This window comes from Rattus norvegicus, chromosome 18 (assembly GCF_036323735.1).
Source record: "Rattus norvegicus strain BN/NHsdMcwi chromosome 18, GRCr8, whole genome shotgun sequence".
NCBI classification, from domain to species: domain Eukaryota; kingdom Metazoa; phylum Chordata; class Mammalia; order Rodentia; family Muridae; genus Rattus; species Rattus norvegicus.
This window is the reverse complement of record NC_086036.1, coordinates 58,511,567-58,518,928: the sequence shown is the minus strand read 5'-3', so window position 1 is coordinate 58,518,928 and position 7,362 is coordinate 58,511,567. Positions and strand designations below refer to the sequence as shown.

The 7,362-nt window shown below is 46.4% G+C and overlaps 1 long non-coding RNA gene across 1 annotated transcript; it reads right to left on the bottom strand.

Moving 5' to 3' along the window:
* Nucleotides 1-548: 548 nt before the first annotated feature.
* LOC108348798 (uncharacterized) lies at nucleotides 549-6,148 on the bottom strand. Its single transcript, XR_001842121.3, has 2 exons — nucleotides 5,939-6,148; nucleotides 549-3,503 (listed from the first exon to the last, which is right to left on the bottom strand). It is a non-coding gene; the product is annotated as an uncharacterized LOC108348798 (long non-coding RNA).
* Nucleotides 6,149-7,362: the final 1,214 nt, after the last annotated feature.

Here is a 7,362-nt window from a genome sequence, read left to right as displayed (position 1 = left end):
GAAGTGCTAAGTTGTAAGGAACTTAACCCCCGAATCCCCGGATGAGCGGAGTCTGTTCATCCTCCAGGAAAGTGCAGGACTTGCAGTCTAAACCCCTACTGAGCCCTGGCTCCATCACTCACCAGCGGAACAGCCCTGGCTAACGTATGTGCATTAGGATTTTATTCTTTTGTGTATTAAATGGCTGCAGCAGATGGTTGTGTTGTGCCTCTCAATACACTCAGCTCGGGGATGCAAAGTTAAATAAAACTATCAGCTGTCAGAGCTTCAGCGCGTCTCCTCCAAATGAGGTCAACAAGCTCCGCCATGCGTGCCCTTTCTAAGGAGGGGATAAGATCGTGAATGATTTCATCCAGGGTTCGGATGAGGAATTCTAGGAGCGTCCCAACAAGATCCCAAGTGTAAGGAGCTGCAAAAGAGGGATGGGAGCTCCACAGTGGGGAAGGTGGGACCAGGAATATGTGAGACGGCAATGATCTGGTACTGGAACTTAGTAGAGTCATCAACAGATACTCTCTTGAAGCCATCACAACACTGATGAGTACTGGTGACCGTCTGTAGGTGCTTTTATTTCACCACAATGGGCCCAGGAAGCCATTCTTGGTAGTCATTTATTTCCAACTCCTTTAAGCCTAGAGTCACACAAACCTACGACGTTTACAGTGCTTCTCATGACTTTTCCAAGCCCCGGCCCCTTTTTCCCTTTTACAATTTCAAAGACATATATGTTTAGAATCACATTATTTTTGAATATAAAAACTGATACCAAAGACATGCCACATAGCAATGCTTCAATAGAATAAACCAGGCATGCACAGCATCTGCAGTGTCCTTCGAATGCCCTTGTGTTGAAGACACAGTCCCAGGGTGGCAGCATTTGGAAGGGGTGGGACCTTTAGGAGGCTGGTCAGTGGGAGAGGGATCACTGCAGGCATGACATGGAAAGTCTCTCCTTCAGGCCAGGAGAAAAGAGCAGCTTGTATGCCCTGCCTTCCCCACCACTGCTCTCTGACACACCCTTCAGAGGTACCTGATCTTGACCTGAAACTCAGAAACTCAAATCAAGCCGATCTCTCTATCAGTTAATTGGGGTGTATGACTGTGGAGGCAGAGAGATGGCCCCCTTGGATGTGGAGCAGGGATAAGGAGCAGCCCCCTCAGCTGTGAGCGTGATTCTCCTGCTCCTACACCTCAGTATGCCTCATGCCCACCTCAAGGTTACAGGAGAGGCATGGAGTCCATAGTTCCAACACCCTTGTACTATCTGGAAGCTAGAAAACCGTGTCTTTCCATTTTAACCAATTGTAGTCCTTTAAACGGGTTTCAAGTTTAATCCTATTTTCAGTAAGAGATAAACAAGTCTCAGAGAGGCTAAGCAGCCTGTCCGGAGACACTTAGCAGAAAAGACTGAAATGGCCTCATGGCCTCAGCCCTTTGCCTGATGCCCTGATGCTGGTTAGACAGATGCTGGTGTGTTCTATAAATAACCAAGAGAAACAACCCTGTGTGGAGGCAGATTCACACACACACACACACACACACACACACACACGCACGCACACCCTCCCCCCACTCCCTTGACAACACAACAACATCGTCTGTAAACCATTGTTCTCTGGGGGACAGTGGAGTGAATCCAGAAGTTGGTGGTGGATCTGCAGAGCTCTCAGGGTGGACACTAGCACATGGTGAGGACACACACTCCCTCCAACACTGCCTACTCACAGTCCTTGGCACACGTGTCAGCTGTCTCAGGAACAAACAACCCAAGAACACCCCACCCCTACTTCTCTCACACATCCTTCAGGCCAAACAGCTGTGCTTCCTCTTTAGAAAATAAAGGGGCATTAATTTTCACCAGAGCTTCCCTCCCTGAAGCTACCCCCGAAGGACACCAATTCCTCCTTCCTTTCAGAAAGCCTGGCTCCATTGGGTTCGAGACTAAGGTTCAAGCTGCAGGTGACCTTTGGGTAGAGCACTCAGAAACAAATTGTACAGGATCGCATGTGTTGTTGGAAAACCTTCCAGTGTTTTTAAGTAGAGAAAAACTCCAAAAATCCATTCTAATTTTTCCCCTTGTTCTTATCTGATAGTTACTCTTTTTCCATAAGAGACAGGGCAGCCTTCTTTGAGGCACACATATGAACTATGTCAGGGCATGACACACACTCTAGCATCTATGAACTTGTCCCTGGCGTTGAGTGGTTTTTAAGTATGGTGGGGAGGTGTGGTAAAATATGATGTTGAGTATTTCTGTAGATTTTTCATGTATACAGTGTGTGTGTTTCTGCTCAGGATCAACACATAAAGACCATCCCTTGGTGATCAAGAAAGATTGTCTCTTGAGAAGCAGCTACTTCTGAACTGAACTGGGACCTGAGGGAATATGGAAAAGAAAGAGCTAAGAAAACAGGTAGCCTGAGAACAGAGATACAACTAAAGACTGCCATGTTAAGGGTGAGCCCATGTGGATTAATCTCCTGGAATAGGTACTAACTGGAGGCCATGTTTCTGTTCATGCCCCGTAGGTTGGATATTGGAAAGAGCTAAGCATACTCCCAGTTGGGACCTCTTCAGCATTGGCAGCAAAGCTTCATGCTTTACCTGATACAGTGAACTTCATTTACCCTCCAGGTTAGGATGTAGGTCCTGTCCCTCAGTTTCCAGGTCTGGCAGAGAGCCTCCTTAGGAGGCCTGACCTAACTATTTCTGGGCTGCAGCAGCTGCATAGATGCAGGCTTAGTTCATCTGAGTACTGACGTAATCTCAAGTCTACTTCTCAGACTGGGGAAAGGCACACAGAAGCAAAATGACGGTGCCCATGCTCACACAGCTACAGGAGGTAGAATCTCCAGGGTGTTGCTGGGCATGCTGAGGTCATGCTTTCTGCCTTCTCACCTATATGAAATGCCTAGTGGATGGCTTCCCAGCATCTGGGATGCCTAGATCTTTGGTACTCACTGTTGTCAAGTCTCTCATGGCCAAAGTGCACCCCAGAAGTGCATCACACATACACACATTGTTCTTAAATGTTACAAATGATAACCATTCTGTTGTTTAAATATGATAAGGGTGGAAGGAATCTTAATTTGATAATTATCTTTTCCGGTCTGTGTGCACAGTTTTGACAGTTTTCCACAGTTTACCCTATTTGCTAGAGCCCAGGAGAATGGTCAGGGACCAGGCTCCCAGCCTCCAAGAGACCAGTCCCAAGACACTGTACGTGGTAAGAGCAAGTAGCAGGGTGAATCCTTCGGCTCCTCCTGTATTTCTCTGGAGTAGCTGTGCGCATGAGCTGCACACATAGTGGTGGAAGAAGGGCAGACTTGAGTCCCAGAGTGATAGTGGTCTCAGGCTTGTGACCCAGGACAGTCCAGGCAACGTTGTAGAAGCTGCAGTCCTGGTGGAACTGTACCAAGTTAGCAGCTGAATGGACGACAAGCACAGAGGAAGGGCAAGCGTGGAGATGGGGCATCCTTCTTAGGAAGCACAGGTCACAGGGCCTGAAACCAACATAGAAACTCGGCTGGTGAATGCAATCGCTTCTAACAGCTCTTGGGTTCTATGAGTGTATGTTTGTCTTCAAACAAACACTTAGGAGAAATGACTGGTCTCCACCTCCAGAGTAGTCTACCCCAATCACAGACATTCAAGGACTATAGCCCAGCCACCTTCAAAGTAATTAAAGTATGATGCGATGCCCCAAGACATTCTAGACTGTCTTCTGCAGAGGGGTCTCCTGGTTCTTATCTCCATGAAGGAAAGAATTCAGTAAAAAAGAGATATGATTTAAACAGTAGTAAAATAAAGTAAGCAAGCACTCAAAGGAGACAGTGATGTGAAGTCTCTCAAAGACAAGCAGTAGCCCAGTGGATTCTGTGTGGAGGATTTACAAAATGTTACGAATATTTATGTGATGGGCCATGTTGACAGAGTAAGGCGAGCCTTTCTTCTTCCCAACTTGAAATTTAACAGATTTCCATTTTAGGATATCTCTTCCTATGTTTCTCTAGAATAGTCTACAACATAGTGAGTCAAAGTGGTGTTCTAATGAAGCTGGGGTCTCTTTGGGTTACAGATCCTTCATTAGTGTGTATGTATGGGAAAATATCCTGATGTCTTAGCTTTTGATGTAGCAGGAAGAGCTATCCATCACTCTTAAGGATATCAAACTAGAAAAGGGCCTTCTGCCTGTCAGGAAAGAGCTACCAAGGCACATCTGTGATAGTTTAGTTACATCTAACTTATCTTTGAGATGGAGAAATAGCCCACAATTGACCTCATGGCTAGATTGCTAGTCAGAACGATTGGTTGTCTAAAAAACATTGAAGTATGGGCCTAGGTAGATGGTAAGGTTTTACAAGCAGGAATAGCTTGTGATGCCCCAAGACATTCTAGACTGGCTTCTGCAGAGGGGTCTCCTGGTTCTTATCTCCATGAAGGAAAGAACTCAGTAAAAAGAGATATGACATGATATCTGTTAAATTTACTTGTACTATCTTTTAGAAAGTCTTCATTCTGGTTCCACCCCCTTCTCTATCTTCTACCTAACAGAGGGACATGGAGGAAGGAAGAATGGGCCATCTCTGCTTACAAGAATCCACATTCAGGCCTTCCTTGGGCCTGGTAGTACCACACCAACTCAGGAGAGAGGTTTTAATCCCTTTCTTTCAACCACACAAGGAGCACAGACTGACAGTATGAAGCTGTTCAAAGTTACAAGGAAGGGGTGGGGGGTTGCTAGGGACATGGTTCAGTGATAAAGAACTCACCTGGCTTGTTCAGGGCCCTAAGATTGAACACGCCAAGACAAGGAACGAATGACATAGGAGAGCTTAGAAGAGCTAAGGAGCTGCAGGAGCAGCCCTGTTGGTTTCAAAACCGTCATTGTTGTACTGGACGGAGGAAGTGTCCCAGATGAATGCCCCTACACTGCATGTCTGATTGGTCCGCCGCCACTTCCTTTTGATCACAGGTGTGTGCTCTGTCATTCCATATCAGTGACCAAGCAGATCATTACTGGGAACGGGGCTTGAGGAATGTAACAAAGGACTAAGTATCTGAGCTGGCTCTGTGGTATGATTCTGAAGGGATCCTTTTTCTTCAGCCAGAGATTGTTTTCCTTAGCCATTCACAGGGATGAGGAGGGCATGCGTGGCTGAAACAGTGCATATATGGCTTTGAGAGAGGAGGTATGAGGTAAAGGTAGGAAATTAGTCCTGGTGCCAGAAGGTTAGAGCCATGAGGGGCCAGGGAGCCAATACACTTTGGTGCTTGTCCTTTGAGTGAATTATGACTCCCAAAGTCACTCCAGAGGGTATAGCCAACCATCTCTGTTCACTAGTGAGTGCTGTAGTTTGGATCTTGACTATAGCCCCCTAACTCAACACTGTGTGTTAAAAGCTTGGTTACAGGGTGGACTTATTGGGAAGGAGTGGATATTTGGGGAGGTGGGACCTCTGTGAGATGTCTTTAGGTCATTGGAGGCACTCATGGGAATGCCATGGAGCTTCTGTTTTTAGGTTTTCTCCCTGGTTTTCTCTGCCACAGGCAACTGCTATGGGTCTGAAGGAACCTCAAAAACTGTGAGCTAAAATAAGGATATTCTCTTTATAACCTAATTATATTCAGTATTTTTATAAGTATGCAACTAATACAGTTCAAAATAGGTCTGAAGCAAATATCGGAAAACTTTCAAATAATGTGGCTTAAGGAAAAACAGGAATGTCTGTCTTGAAGACCCACGAGGCCAGCGTAACTGAGTTTTGCAGGCACAGGCTCTTTGCACCATTCCTGGGAGATAAGGTTGGTGGCTGGTTAAGAAGAGAAGAGGACATGAGAAAGTGACTGAGGTAGGAACCAGTTGTCCCTGAGAAGACAACGTGTGGTTTTAGGCTGGAAGATATTAGCTAGAACTCAGCCCAGTACCCCCACTTACCTTCCAAAGAGGCTGCAAACACAGCCTTGACTTTACACTGCCTAAAGTATCCGGAACTGAAGAGGAGGGAGGGTAGCTGCAAGGAAATGTCCAGCAACCTGCACCACAGCTACATTTAAGAAGTTGCTTCTCGCCATAAGCCCAAGCCACAAACAGGGCTCCCGAGGTTCCTGTCTCCCCCAGTATTGTCTTCTGAAAGCACATGACTCATGTCTCTCCCCTGTGAGACCTGTGGAGCACAATGCAACCTTGGCTAGGTTTCCCGCAGCCTTGGCATGTGAACACACAGCTTCCTTTCCAGAAGAGGCAAGCCAAGTCTGCCAGTTCCTTCTGAAGCCCACTGGTGTCATACTGAGAACCAGAAGAGGATTCAATCTACAGGGAGAAAAGGCTGGCTTTTGCCCAGGTTCAGAAGTGGTTGTGCTTGCAGCAGAATGAATTCAAGGTCCAACTTCTCAAAACATTCACCCCTCTCAGTAATTCTACCCTGGCAACCAAGCTCTTAACAGAGCTTTGAGGTAGGAGGGTCCATTCAGGGTCCCAACTGCCGCATTGGTTAATGAATGGGACAGTTTTACTGTTTCCTCTGAAGCTTCATAAAGTAGACTGGAGCCAGACAGAGGAGCCCCAACTTGGGCCACATCTGTCATCAGCAGGGCCATAGCTAATCAACTAATGATCACCATGGTGTCACTGTGATGATGTCATCTTCTAGCCTCTCCAGATGTTTTCACCGAAAGCCAACAAGAGCCCTAAAACCCTGAAGTAATAAATATTTTACACCATCTGAAGATGTTTTTTAATCCGGGGTGGTGGTGTTTACTATCCTATCCCCTAGAGAACATGAGCGACCACAGTTCCCTCTATCAGAAAGAAAAGTCAGGAGGAGTTAGTTAGCTCCTGTTTTCAAGTCTCCACCAGAGTGTGTGATCGCTCTGTTCAGGGAAGGAAGTCTGTGGCTGTTGCTCTGTCCAGGGATAAAATCCAGAGCAAATCACAGGTAACCACAGGTGGTGTCAGCTGGCCTTGGAAGCCTCAGATACCAAAGCTAAGGGCCTCTGAACTTACATGAAAGCCATACTACACCGAGGGAAGAATAATGCATGTGCCTTGAGCTCTGAGGGCTGTTCTCTGAAAACTGCACCTTACAGTGTAATGCCACATTGTCTTTCAGCAATGGCCAATAAGTTGCCCTTCAGAGGAGGCTGGTGACATGTTCCTGGAAATACCTATATTATTGTTTGTAAAATTAACATGTGGGGAAACCATCAGATAAATCTGTTGCCTCATACGTAACAGATAGAATGTCCCTTGTGGCTCAGGGACTCAGCCTGCACATGGTCTTCAATGCAAGCTGTCCTGTCCAGCCAGTGGCTTGTGTGTCTGAAAGCCAGTGGGTAACAATAATGACACGAGTCATGGCA